General features: G+C 40.0%; 1 protein-coding gene across 4 annotated transcripts in view; it reads left to right on the forward strand.

Moving 5' to 3' along the window:
• The window catches only part of pdzd2 (PDZ domain containing 2), a 315,666-nt gene that overhangs the window by 259,384 nt on the left and 43,830 nt on the right, over window positions 1-12,452 (forward strand). The window lies entirely within an intron of this gene.

Raw genomic sequence — 12,452 nt, forward strand, 5'->3', positions numbered from 1 at the left:
TTTAGCTTCATTGTCCTTGTGCTGTCTGTTATGGTCGTCAGGCACCAGTTTAGCACAGGAACAGTTTCCTTGGAATTGCGGGGAAAGGAGTAATAAGGCATAGTGATGACACTTAACCCAGCATGATTGTCAGCAGGGAATTAATGGCTGCTCAGGAGGGGAACAGAGCTCATATAAAACTTGTTTTTAAATGTTACAGAAGCCAGGAAGGCTAGTACTGTGGAAAGAATTGTAAAATTGGTCTCAAGCACTAGAATATCTGTGCCAGTTATAGGCAAAGTGCAGCTTCTGAAACTATTTTTGCAACTCATTAAGTCCCCCACAGTTACCTAAGGGCCCTCTCACCCTATCCCTCCTTATTTTGTTTCCCTTCCTGTCACAATTTTCTGAAGGTCAGTAAAAGAAAACAGGGGTGGTTAGGCTTGTTTTGTGCATGGGAGTGGCCCCTGACCTTCACAAAAGTTGCCCACATTTGATCTGACTGATATCTAAACTAAATTTTATTTTTAAATGCAGCCACTTGACTGCTGAAGAGGTTCCAGATTGTTTGTTATGAATGATTTCGTTTTGTAAGTTGTATGAAGGAGGAAAGCTGATGAAGCAATGCATAGGAGATTTACAGTCTCAATCAGACTTAACCTCCCTAACTATTAGTAAATGCTGGGTAATATAATCGCAAGGGCTTTCTCCTAGGTATGGGCGTGGGCAGGTAGCTGTTGTAGGCATTTGGGGAAGATTTTGAACTATGTTTGATTGACGGCAAAAGGGATGTTGTTCAGTCAAAGAATCGTTATTAAGTTAGAAAGCACATGCTTTACATTCAAAAGACGTCAACTTCAACTGTCACAACATCTCTCATATTTGCAAGTCTAGGAAGGATCCCTTCCTGAAACTAGATAGTTGTTTCCATGTCATTGTAGACCAAGGACAAGTAACATTGGCAGGCCCAAGGTTTCATCCTTCCTTGCTTCTCAGCTGACTGCACCCATTTTTCAGGACTCTAATGCCATTTTGCTTTGCAACTTTTGCCATAAAAAGGCCACCATAACCCAGAATCTTGGAGGCTTGATTGGTCTTTTTTTTCGTGTCAGGAGCAACTTGAAAAACTGCAAGTCGCTTCTGGTGTGATAGAATTGGCCATCTGCAAGGACATTGCCCAGGGAACACCCAAATGTTTTGATGTTTTACTATCCTCGTGGAAGGCTTTTCTCATGTTCCCACAGGGAACTGGAGCTGACAGAGGGAGCTCATCTGTGCTCTCCCTGGGTTGGATTTGAACTGGCAACTTTCAGGTCAGCAACCCAACCTTCAAGTCAGCAGTCTGCCGGCACAAAGGTTTAACCATTGTGCCACCGGTGGTTCCATGATTGGCCATTGAAAAATTGTCTCATAATTTGGTTTAGACCTCAAATTGCCTTTAAAAAAAAGATGACCGTAGGCTACATCTGGCTTCCAGATCACACTTTCTCCAATGATAGCAAATCCATTCTTGATTTTACCACCACATTTCCTGCATCTGTCCAGTAAATCTCAGCACTGGAAAAGCTCCTGTTTGACTTGAAGCAGATATCAAAATAGTGATGGTAAAAGCCAGATTGGATTTATGAGACTTTCTATTGGTGAGTTTGCTAGCTGCCCTTGCATTGCCTATTCTTGTAGGGACCATGGGTCAGAAAATAGTAGACTATTGCCTATATAGCTTTGCCTCTGCATATATCATATAGCTTTATATAGACAATATAAGCACTTTGTATGAATCAAAGTAGTATGTGCAACACAGGGCCCGTGCCCCTCCTCTTCCTGTGAGCTGATGCCTTCCTTCAGGAAGTTCCATAGAGAGAAGAAAGCTCAGAGTAAACAAGATAGGTCATTGGTATCACTTGTGCCAAAGTAGGTGTGAAAGGTGGAAAAGAGTCTCAGCCATTGGTCAGTTCTAGATAAGGCCGAGATATAAAATTCATTGTTTGCTACGACATGCTTTGCGACGGCCATTTGGATGGTACGGACCCACAGAATGTGGGTACCTACGGCTGTTTTGCCTTATCATCAGCTATGATAATAAAAGGCTTGTTGTATTGCTCTCCTGGAATTCTCTCCTTTACTCCCCCTCTGGGCTATTTCCCTACACTCTGGTGCAAATGCGGGCAGTCCCAGAGTTACAAGCATGCGACTTACAAATGACTCTTAGTTAAGAATGGGGGTGAGACAACAGAAAGAAATCTACCCCTCGGAAGGGAAAATCACTCTTGAAAGAATTATCATGTGGAAAAGGCGTCCCAACTGAAGCTTTATCACCAATCCTTGTTTCCACAACAAGACACATTTTTCAAAATCCAATTATCACAGGGATAGAAAGTGAGGTGAAATCCTCTGAACAGGGGTACAGACAGTGTCATGGTATGCAAAGATACTATATGTGTGTTAACTGGAAAATCAAATGCATGGAGCCGATTGGCTGATTTTGCAAGGACCTGAGAATTGGTTTTGTAACTGTTTCTATCCTGCTGCTGGAGAATCAGTTTGAACAGGTTTCTCTCTCTGTATGAGTCTTCTGAGTACTGACTAGAAAGATGATGGCTCTGTACTCAGAGACGGCCTGGCTATTTCTGAGGCCTTGTTTGCTGCTGATCTTCACTGAAGCAGACTCATGGCCTAAGAAAGGATTGCTTAATGACTGCTGAATTCTGTAAGCAAACAGAAGGACTATTGTACCGTGTTTGTCCGAAAATAAGACAGTGTCTTATATTAATTTTTGCTCCCAAAGATGCGCTAGGTCTTATTTTCAGGGGATGTCTTATTTTTCCATGAAGAAAAAAATCATATTTATTATTGAACAAAAAAATGAACATTTATTATATACTGTACAGTAGCTGTCATCACAAACCAGCATAACCAGACAAACGGAATCCTATCAAGAATTTCTTGTTACTACCAATATTTCCATGTATGGTACGTACATTTACCGATCCTGCATGCTCTGGTGTTCTGTTTGGCGGGCATGCTTCCAAACAAAAACTTTGCTAGGTCTTACTTTCAGGGGAGGCCTTATATTTAGCAATTCAGCAAAACCTCTACTAGGTCTTATTTTCTGGGGATGTCTTATTTTAGGGGAAACAGGGTAAATACCATTGCTCTGTTGATATCTTGGATTTAGTAAAAGTTCCTGTGTTATTTGTTCTGCAAATCTGAGTGGTGCATCATTCTGCAGGGTGTCTCTGGGCTCACGGACATACATAAGAGCTTCCATCTATCATTCACAAACCCCAATAGATAGCACCACAGTTCCCAATGCTATACAAAGCATGCATTCTATATCTATATCTATATATCTGGAGCTATACTTTAAAAATGTACATCTTCCATCTTGCGTACAAATTCACCTTAAGAACAAACCCACAGAACCTATCTTGTTCGTAACATGGGGACAGCCTGTAGCATTGAACTGTAGGGAAGAGTGATATGTTTAGTTATAAGAACATTTCTTACATTCAAAGCTCTGGATAGAAATGAGACAATTGGGGTGTGACAGTGAAAATGAGAACCCACAAAGTAGGCTTCATCTCCTTTGTTGCTTGCAGTGAGGGACGGAGTACCAGCAGCTTTATAATGGCGTCGTGCATAATGTGACAGCACAATGTCTAACTGGATCAGGCTCTCCCAAGACTAGTCTATAATTAATGGTCATGAATGATAAAATACCATTATATTTAATTAAAATTTCATTTTGGTTGTGTGGATTGAATGAATTCAGTCAGGACATTTAGATGGGGGAAAAGACTGAAGTAGCCCTGAAAGGAAATTATAGCAAAAACAGATCTGAAAACAATACAAGAAAGGTCACCTCAGCACGTAACTCCTGGTTTGACTGGTGGCAAGCCAAGACTGGTTTACAACAATGTAAGAACGTAAAGTTATGATCAGTCTGTCTCACCCTGCCACATTTGGGCAAGGAAAGGTGGTTCAAATTCTCAAATTTCCTGAAAAAAAAGATGGCCAGACTTTAGGATTCTGGGATCTATTTTAATTTTCTCTAGAATCCAAGATCCGCCTCCTGGAGCCAACTACAAAACAGAAACACATTTAGGAACAGGATGCATGGTTTAGCCAAGAATTATTATGGCAATCAAAACTGAGCTTATAGTGCTTAAATAAAAAATTCTGGTTTCCCCTAAACCTGATTTAAATTGCCTAATTTAATAGAATATGAGTGGGTAAAATGAGAAACTCCTTTTTTTTTCTTTTTGGCATTATTAAATAACTGTCAGTCGGTTCAGTCATCAAAGTTTATAAGAGCTGTAGTCAAAACCCTCTGGAGCATCTGGCTGGTGATTGTGGGAAATAGACTGCTGGATTAAATAGGCCAGATTTTCCCAACCAAGTGCCTTGTAAATGCTTTGGACACCAAATCCCATGTCCTTACACCAGTATGTCCAGTTGCCAGAGATGATGAGAGGTATAATACCTGTAGGTAAAGGTAAAGGTTTCTCCTGACGTTAAGTCCAGTCATGTCTGACTCTGGGGTTTGGTGCTCATCTCCATTTCTAAGCCGAAGAGCCGGCGTTGTCCATACACACCTCCAAGGTCATGTGGCTGGCATGACTACATGGAGCGCCGTTACCTTCCCGCGGTACCTATTGATCTACTCACATTGGAATGTTTTCAAACTGCTAGATTGGCAGAAACTGGAGCAACAGCGGGCGCTCACTCCGCTCCCAGGATTTGAACCTGGGACCTTTCGGTTTGCAAGTTGAGCAGCTCAGTGTTTTAACACACTTCGCCATTGGGGCTCCAATACCTGTGTAGCCTGATGCATTTGGGAGGATTGAATTCTGCATTCTGATGTAGAAGCAGCACCATTCCATTCTGCATACATCCTATTCACTTCAGTGGTGTATGGATGGTTTTATACCTCCCTCACTATACTTTACACATTGATTTGCTGCGTGATGTTTTCTCTTCTTGAGTAGAAGCAAGCTTCATCCTTACCATGTGGACCTTGTCATGCTGTCTAACCAAAATGTTGCTTATTATTAATTAATTTTGCTTAACAGTGGATTGAAATATCACTCCAGTAGGATTTCTAAGTATAGTAACACTCTGTAAACAACAGCATATTTCCAAAAAAATAGCAAGGATTTTATCCTTACTTGATGATAACCATATGGATTAACCAGTGTTTTTGTGGACTGGATTGAGTAAAATTAAGGTTGGATAGTAAAATCTTCTGAAACACAACAGTCCCACTTCCCTTCCTGGCCATGGTCAGAGCTGCAAAAGGTGCAAAGACGCTGTTTCCTCCAGGTGCTAACATTCAATATATGCAATGTAAAATAACACCCTTTAAAAATAATAGCCATCTCTTTATAGGAGGGGGAAAGGGTTTCTGGAAGTTTTATAGCATTGCAAAATCTTTGGCTCTGTTTGCGTTATGTATGAAAATCGGTTAAATTATACACATGTGCACACACATGCACTCCATCAACTGAATGGACTCTGTATTTTCAGATTCTTTTTATTGTTGACTCATTGGTGGTTGTTCTTGATTTAATACGTCTTTGCTAATCATTCTGTACAGTCATTCTCTAAGAGAATTACAGGAAACATTCAATTCAGTTCTGGTAGCTGGCTCTGGTTTTGCACTTGGACATTTCACATAAGCTCCAGGAGGCTCCTGTCCTTACAAGGATCTGATAAGACAAAGGTGGCCAAACTGACTCATGACTTACATGCAGCTCTTTGATATATAATGTGTGGTTATGTTGGCTGGGCTCCTCATTGCATTACAATTCATGTAAAAGGAAAATGAAAGCAACCAAGCTCTTCGATTATTTACTGGGTATAAACTGTGAGTCCATTGGATTAAAATGTAATTTTGTTTTATTAATTGTATTTATTAGATTTTGAAACATATGAAGTAATAACACAAAATGCAACCACAACAAATACGCACTATATAAAAACCAAACAAAACAAATTAGACTTAGTAATACACAATTCGGTGATAATTCGGTGCAATCACACCGAATTATCAACATACAAAAACAAAATAGAACGAAGAAAGAAAAAAAAGAAAAAGCATGCCTACATGGTACCTATGTATAGGAAAAACTAAAACTACACTAAACTATATACAAACACTTCTACTTTTCTTAATATGCAAGCTTATTTCCATTTGGAATATATGGATATCTGCCTAAATGTAGTTTTTGTGTGTGTCAGGAGCGACTTGAGAAACTGCAAGTTGCTTCTGTTGTGAGAGAACTGGCTGTCTGCAAGGACGTTGCCCAGGGGATGCCCGGATGATTGATGTTTTACCATCCTTGTGGGCGGCTTCTCTCATGTTCCCTCATGGAGCTGGAGCTGACAGAGGGAGCTCATTCGTGCTCTGTCCGGGTTGGATTCAAACTAGCAACCATCAGGTCAGCAACCCAACCTTCAAGTCAGCAGTCTTGCCCGCATGAGGGTTTAATCTGTTATGCCACCGGGGGCTCTGCTCTAAATGTAGTGAAATGCAGAGAAAAATAATCAAGCCTTAGAACAAGCTTCTACAATCCTGAATTGTCCAGATGTGGTGGACTACAAGTCCTATTATCCCCATCAACAATGCCATAAATGCTGAGAATGATGGGTTTTTCATCCAATGTATCTGGAACCTCCCAGATTGGGAGCAGCTGCATTGCAACAATACGAATAGCTTTCTTTGTAATATTAAGACGAAACCAATACCAATGTGGCTCTGCAGTTGATTTGTTATTAACATAAAGATAATAGAGATACTATAGCAGCAAAAATTCTGCTTGATATGTGGTTTGATCACATCTGCAGTTTGCTTTCCGAGAGAAGTATTGCAGCTGTCTGCAATTCAATCCCTGCCGGGCTCTGTTAAAAATGCATTTTGAACACACTGTGCATCAAAGGCATCATCTACATAATTTGGAAATTGGTCTTTAGATCATTTATTTCAGAAAGTAACATTCTACATTGCAGTTTTTTACCCTCTGAGCACATTATGACATGAACAGAACAAAAAACATATACAGAAAATTATTTGGGGAGTGATTCTTCCAGTTTTTGTTGTCATTGATGGCATGAAAGGGAGGTTCTTGATGTCTAAAGTTATACATGGAGAGTTTACATTAGGTTACTTCCTCAGACATTGTTCTCCCAGCTTCATTATGTAAATAAAATCCACAAAAATGTAATGACATTTGCTGTATTATAGTGTCACATATGCCTTAGTGAAGACAGGGCATTTCTTAAAATGAGAACTGCAAACAATTGTATTTATTTTATTTATTTACTCCATTTATATCCTGCCCTTCTCACCCCAAGAAAAGGGCAGGATATAATACATATGTAAACATATTGTGCAGAGCTGGAGAACCTGTGGTTCTTCTGATACTATTGGACTCATAGTTCCCTTCAGCCTTAATAGGCATGGAGAAGAATAAGGGATGATCGGAATGGTAGCTGATAAAACTTTGGAGGATCACATACTCCCAAATGATCTGGAGCAATGCTTCTTATTCAATCTGATACGGGGACTGGTACCATATTTGGGCCCATTGGGTACAATTGTTTATTTCTTGGAAATTCTCCAGGGACTAACAATTTTGGACTATCATCAGTCCTTAAAATACCACTGACTTCAGCATAAGTGGCTTGGTCCACCTTGACACTGATAGGACCTCAGAATGCTACATTTTGTAAATTGTTGATTCCAGAATCTCCTAGGCATCATTCTCATTGGCAAAGCTGCAGGTACAGCATGGTACCTTCGACCATGGCTGGAAGTGTTTAGGAACTGTAGTCCAAAAAGGTAACATTCTCAAGCTCTTTACAATATACCTGCAGAAACAGGCAGTCTACATTTATATTTACTGTTAGACTAACCACTATGAATAGACATTGTTGCTTTCCATGCCAGCACTTGTTCTCACTTAAATCCAATGGCATTTGAATGTGAAGTGACAATGTCACATACATCTTTAAATAAAAGTAAAGGTGAAGATTTTCCCTGACATTAAATTCATTTGTGTCCGACTCTGGTGGTTGGTGCTCTTCTCCATTTCTAAGCCAAAGAGCCGGCGTTGTCTGTAGACACCTCCTGGGTCATGTGGTGGGCATGACTGCATGGAGCGTCGTTACCTTCCCGCAGAATTGATCTACTCACATTTGCATGTTTTCGAATTGCCAAGTTGGCAGAAGCTGGGGCTAATAACGGGAGCTCACTCCGCTCCCCAGTTTCGAACCAATGACCTTTTGGTCAGCAAGTTCAGCAGCTCAGCAGTTTAACCCTTTAAATGATAAATGAATCTTCCCATTAAACATATTACTGAAGAGCATTGGTAGCCATACAATCATACGAAACAAAGGGCCAATCTTTATATAGTCTTCTTTGCAGTTTCATGGAGTCCAAAACAAGAGTTTTCCAACTGGGCTATCTTATTTGATTCCCTGTGCTTTGGCTGCTTTGCTTTGGTTGCTCATCTAGTATTAGCATTGAAGCTGTTTCTTAACAGACTGTGCAGCAGTCCTGCTACAGTGGGCTAGACAATAGAGCCCATTGTAGTCTGTTAGCCTTTAAAATGTTAGTCTCTAAAGTGTTCTCAGCCTCCTTGTTTGTTTGTTGTTTATCTTGCAGTTCCCCAACGAAGCAACTGCCACGTACACCCGTGAGCATATAAACTATTTCCTTGATGTAGCATCTAAGCCCAGATGTTCTTTCCTCATCCAAAAGACTTTAGGGAACCATTCTCTTGGAAGAATTACCAGCCTTTGCAAGATGCTCTAGTAAACTAGTGTTGGAGATTTGTTTGTGTTGTGTGCATTCACGTTGTTTCTGTCTTATAGTGATTGTAAAGCAATGCCATTTTCTTCTTCCAGGCTAATCTAGGGGCTAAAGTGTTCTCTGGGAAGAAACATGCTGGGAACCTTTTATTCATAAGTAAGATCGGGAAGCAAGATAAGGACACAAGGCCGGGGCTGACCTCTAATCTGAATGGGTGGAAATGCTAAGCAAACAAATCAAAAGTTTAAAAGGTTTCTCCTTAATAGATGTTGGAGTCTACTTGATTCCTGCATTCTCCAAAAACTCCTACTGTTCACACATAGGAAAATTGTATTGTCAGATACTTATTTCCCATTTTAATGGTATAACTGTATATTGCTCCCACAGAGAAGCACTTCTCCAAACATTTAAGTCCTCAGCCAGGTAGGTATATGTAGGAAGAAGTATTATTTTAAATACAGTAGAGTCTCACTTATCCCACATAAACGGGCCGGCAGAACGTTGGATAAGCGAATATGTTGGATAATAAGGAGGGATTAAGGAAAAGCCTATTACACATCAAATTAGGTTATGATCTTACAAATTAAGCACCAAAACATCATGTTTAACTACAAATTTGACAGAAAAAGTAGTTCAGTATGCAGTAATGCTATGTAGTAATTACTGTATTTACGAATTTAGCACCAAAATATCATGACGTATTGAAAACATTGACTACAAAAATGCGTTGGATAATCCAGAACGTTGGATAAGCAAGTGTTGGATAAGTGAGACTCTACTGTATATCAAACTGTTCAGGTGTCAAGCTACCTAGTTTTTTAAATATCATTACTAACACTTTAAAAGGATCCCAGGATTTTGTGGTCAGCAGGGATACATTCATACTCTCTGTTTTAAGTTTTCTGCTGAGAAATAAATTTAAAGAAAATCTCAGATAAATGTGCAAAAATAGTCACCACCATCCCAATGGTTTGTGACGGTTGATTACGAACATATTTGTGTGCCAATTCATTGGTTTAGATCAGCTAACATTGCCATGGGCAACAGTGTTTCCCACATACAGTTGAATGTAAACAGTAGATTCATTCTTTAACTGCTATGGAATTCTGTGGGTGCCATATACTGCATACTGCATGAGTATTTTCTAGGAGTGTCACAGAACATGGACTAGTCTTCTCTGTTATTTATTTATTGTGTCAGGTTGTAATGTATTTGAAAACAACAACTTGGCATTATACAAAATGTCTTTGACCAGAATCTGTTGCCCTACACAAGAAACCAAAAAAAATGGTCTTCCAAGCATTCTTCTGTTGCTGTGTGTCAATTCATACGGTAAAATTGATATTTTAGAAAGCCACTCCACTATTACTGAGTTTTCGGTTTATGTACCCTCCCCCTTCTCCAGTAGAGTTCCTTCAGTGTGGGCTGGTCTGTAATAGTTTGAAAATAGCTGTTTCCAGTTAGCAGTTAAAATCAAGAACTGAATGAGCGTCACTTCCTGGAAAGCAAGACTGTTGAGAACGGCACAGTTACTGTTTTGGCAGCAAGGCAGTCTGTTAGAAGCCTGGCGGATAAAACAAGAGTTGCAGTTTCATTGAGCTGTGGCTTCACAACTCATTTTATAGCCAAGAATTACAGTTCGGGACTCATGAGAAATATGCACAGGCTTAATGGGTAGAATTTCTGTTTATTTGCAGTGTAGGAAGTAATTTGGGTCTTTCAGAAAGTATAAAATACGTACTATGTTCAATAAACTTGCGCCTCTGGCATAACTTGTGAAAACTGGATGGGTTTCTTCATAAAACCTAGACGGTTTTTTTCTTTTCACAATAATTGTGTTTCATCAAAAGACCACAAATTATCTCTTTACATAACTATTATTTTTTGTCTGCTGTTGCTTATAAAATCATGAACCAAGCAAATAATCATGCACACACTTTGGAACATTGAAACAAACCCATCATTGTCATGCCTTATATTGCTTTGGTACTCCTGAACATTATCTGTGATGATGATACTGACAATAATGATGTTGAGGCTAAGGTATTCTTCTTGAATTTTGGAACATTCATAGCATTTACCTTAAAACTCATTAACCCAGTAAAACTCGTCACAGTAAATAATAGCCCAGTATTATTTCTCATAAGGTTAGGCAGCTTAGATGGGTCCAATGAACATTTTTTTTGCCTTTTGGATACTACAGAGACTCCATGGAATGTCAGAAATGCCTAAAGAGGGGGTTAAAAACTTTAAGGCCCTAAAAGCCATCTTCTAAATTTGAAAAAGCATATTTTAAATGCAAAACAGCATGGGAGAAGCTACCCCAATTATCATTCAGGCCAACTGTACTATCAATGCATTCTATCCTGATCACTGTTGATGTTGCTAGAAGGCTGGGTCCAACAACCGATAGTTACCGTTTAGTAGTTATTGTTGTATGTCTTCATGACATTTCTGATGCATGGTAACTCTAAGACAAAGAAGATTTGTATGGACATGGTCTGTTTTTTGCTTTCCTTTGGGGCTGGAAGTGTGTGACTTGATCAAGGTCAACTACTGGTTTTCATGCCAAGTGGGAATTTGAACCCTGGTCTCTAGAGTCATAATCTAATGTTCAAACCACTTGGTTTGGGTCTAGATTACCTATAGGATTGCCTTTCCCCATATAACCCATTCCTTAGGTACTCGAGGTCCTCTCGGGGACATTCAGGGTACCATCCAGAACCGGACTGGCAACTGCCAACTTTACATTGACCGCCCCAAAACTGTGGGATGACCTGCCAGAAGATACCTGATAGATAAATGAGCTGTCCGATTTTAAGACGCAACTAAAGAAAGACCCATCTCTTCTGATAGGCCTACCCAGTCAACTTTGAACCATGAGTTTGGATTTGCATTCTATTGCTGCTGTGTTTTGATCTTTATACCATGATTTTTGGAGAGTGTATTTTATACAGTTGCGGCTGGTGGGGACGAGAGAGAGGGCCTTCTCCGCTGTGGCCCCCCGCCTCTGGAACTCACTCCCGAGGGAGATTAGACAGGCCCCCACCCTCCTTGCCTTTCGAAAAAGCCTTAAAACCTGGCTTTTCCAGAGGGCCTTCGACGACTAATTTTTGGGGGTTGATTTGTCTGCCCATTTAATTTAATTAGAGAGTGTTCTGCCATGATTATTGATACCTTGCTGAATACTTCTGCCACGAAGCTACAGAAGCCCTCTATTTCGGCCTAGAACTGTTTTATCTCCTTGTTTTTAACATGTGATGTATGTATTGATTGTATGACTGCTTTTCATGTTTGATTTTACAATGTGTAATTTGTCACTGTTTTTATTATTGTTGTGAGCCGCCCCGAGTCCCCTCGGGGAGATGGGGCGGGATATAAGAATAAATTTATTAAATTTATTATAATGTATGTTTTGGCTGTGTTGTATTCTGCCTTGAGCCATTAGGATAGGTGGGTAACAAATAATAAGAGGAGGAGGAAGGAGGAGGTAGCAGCAACATCAACTACAGTTCTTTGTGCCTGTTACTTAGGTATTCCTTGCCTAATGTAAAAGGAATGAGATGAAAGGGATAGGCTTGGGAGAGACAGTAAAATCCAGTATGATGCTTTCTTCTTCTCCCATGCACTCAGGATGGTTCCTGAGCAGTGGCAGTTGAGA

Source organism: Anolis carolinensis, chromosome 2, assembly GCF_035594765.1.
Source record: "Anolis carolinensis isolate JA03-04 chromosome 2, rAnoCar3.1.pri, whole genome shotgun sequence".
In the NCBI taxonomy this organism is placed as follows: domain Eukaryota; kingdom Metazoa; phylum Chordata; class Lepidosauria; order Squamata; family Dactyloidae; genus Anolis; species Anolis carolinensis.